The sequence below is a fragment of the Schistocerca serialis genome, unplaced genomic scaffold, assembly GCF_023864345.2.
Source record: "Schistocerca serialis cubense isolate TAMUIC-IGC-003099 unplaced genomic scaffold, iqSchSeri2.2 HiC_scaffold_220, whole genome shotgun sequence".
In the NCBI taxonomy this organism is placed as follows: Eukaryota; Metazoa; Arthropoda; class Insecta; order Orthoptera; family Acrididae; genus Schistocerca; species Schistocerca serialis.
In genome coordinates this window covers 47-2,500 of record NW_026047785.1, presented here as the reverse complement: position 1 = coordinate 2,500, position 2,454 = coordinate 47, and the positions used below count along the sequence as shown (strand labels likewise).

Genomic DNA, 2,454 nt, shown 5'->3' with positions numbered 1-2,454 from the left:
GGACACCGCCGCAACTGCGGTGCTCTTCGCGTTCCAAACCCTATCTCCCTGCTAGAGGATTCCAGGGAACTCGAACGCTCATGCAGAAAAGAAAACTCTTCCCCGATCTCCCGACGGCGTCTCCGGGTCCTTTTGGGTTACCCCGACGAGCATCTCTAAAAGAGGGGCCCGACTTGTATCGGTTCCGCTGCCGGGTTCCGGAATAGGAACCGGATTCCCTTTCGCCCAACGGGGGCCAGCACAAAGCGCATCATGCTATGACGGCCCCCATCAACATCGGATTTCTCCTAGGGCTTAGGATCGACTGACTCGTGTGCAACGGCTGTTCACACGAAACCCTTCTCCGCGTCAGCCCTCCAGGGCCTCGCTGGAGTATTTGCTACTACCACCAAGATCTGCACCGACGGCGGCTCCAGGCAGGCTCACGCCCAGACCCTTCTGCGCCCACCGCCGCGACCCTCCTACTCGTCAGGGCTTCGCGGCCGGCCGCAAGGACCGGCCATGACTGCCAGACTGACGGCCGAGTATAGGCACGACGCTTCAGCGCCATCCATTTTCAGGGCTAGTTGCTTCGGCAGGTGAGTTGTTACACACTCCTTAGCGGATTCCGACTTCCATGGCCACCGTCCTGCTGTCTTAAGCAACCAACGCCTTTCATGGTTTCCCATGAGCGTCGATTCGGGCGCCTTAACTCGGCGTTTGGTTCATCCCACAGCGCCAGTTCTGCTTACCAAAAGTGGCCCACTTGGCACTCCGATCCGAGTCGTTTGCTCGCGGCTTCAGCATATCAAGCAAGCCGGAGATCTCACCCATTTAAAGTTTGAGAATAGGTTGAGGTCGTTTCGGCCCCAAGGCCTCTAATCATTCGCTTTACCGGATGAGACTCGTACGAGCACCAGCTATCCTGAGGGAAACTTCGGAGGGAACCAGCTACTAGATGGTTCGATTAGTCTTTCGCCCCTATACCCAGCTCCGACGATCGATTTGCACGTCAGAATCGCTACGGACCTCCATCAGGGTTTCCCCTGACTTCGTCCTGGCCAGGCATAGTTCACCATCTTTCGGGTCCCAACGTGTACGCTCTAGGTGCGCCTCACCTCGCAATGAGGACGAGACGCCCCGGGAGTGCGGAGGCCGCCGCCCCGTGAAGGGCGGGGAAGCCCCATCCTCCCTCGGCCCGCGCAAGGCGAGACCTTCACTTTCATTACGCCTTTAGGTTTCGTACAGCCCAATGACTCGCGCACATGTTAGACTCCTTGGTCCGTGTTTCAAGACGGGTCGTGAAATTGTCCAAAGCTGAAGCGCCGCTGACGGGAGCGATTATTCCGCCCGAGAGCATCCCGAGCCAACAGCGGCGCGGGTCCGGGGCCGGGCCAGGTAGGTCCGTCATCCGGGAAGAACCGCGCGCGCTTGCCGGGAGCCCGAGCGCCCAAAGGGGCGAATCGACTCCTCCAGATATACCGCCGGGCAGCCAGCCAGGACACCGGGGCTCTGCCCAACAGACGCGAACCGAGGCCCGCGGAAGGACAGGCTGCGCACCCGGGCCGTAGGCCGGCACCCAGCGGGTCGCGACGTCCTACTAGGGGAGAAGTGCGGCCCACCGCACACCGGAACGGCCCCGCCCCGCGGCGAGTGGAAAGGCAACCGGACACGACCCCGCCGCGAATTGCTCCGCGCGGGCGGCCGGCCCCATCTGCCGAGGGCGGAGGCCAGTGGCCGGATGGGCGTGAATCTCACCCGTTCGACCTTTCGGACTTCTCACGTTTACCCCAGAACGGTTTCACGTACTTTTGAACTCTCTCTTCAAAGTTCTTTTCAACTTTCCCTCACGGTACTTGTTCGCTATCGGTCTCGTGGTCATATTTAGTCTCAGATGGAGTTTACCACCCACTTGGAGCTGCACTCTCAAGCAACCCGACTCGAAGGAGAGGTCCCGCCGACGCTCGCACCGGCCGCTACGGGCCTGGCACCCTCTACGGGCCGTGGCCTCATTCAAGTTGGACTTGGGCTCGGCGCGAGGCGTCGGGGTAGTGGACCCTCCCAAACACCACATGCCACGACAGGCGGCAGCCTGCGGGGTTCGGTGCTGGACTCTTCCCTGTTCGCTCGCCGCTACTGGGGGAATCCTTGTTAGTTTCTTTTCCTCCGCTTAGTAATATGCTTAAATTCAGCGGGTAGTCTCGCCTGCTCTGAGGTCGTTGTACGAGGTGTCGCACGCCACACCGCCAGCCGGCTGTGCACGCTACCGAGTAAGTACCGGTATGCGAACCGCCAGGCGACGGGCGCGCATCGCACGTTTAAGGAGACGCGGCCGGCCCCACAGGCGGCCACGACACTCCCAGGTCTGCGAAGCGGGGCAAACGCCGCGCGCTTCAGTATACGTAGCCGACCCTCAGCCAGACGTGGCCCGGGAACGGAATCCATGGACCGCAATGTGCGTTCGAAACGTCGATG

The 2,454-nt window shown here is 61.2% G+C and overlaps 1 pseudogene; it reads right to left on the bottom strand.

Annotated features, from left to right (window-relative positions):
* The window catches only part of LOC126444077 (large subunit ribosomal RNA), a 5,889-nt pseudogene extending 3,691 nt beyond the window's left edge, over positions 1 to 2,198 (bottom strand).
* Positions 2,199 to 2,454: the final 256 nt, after the last annotated feature.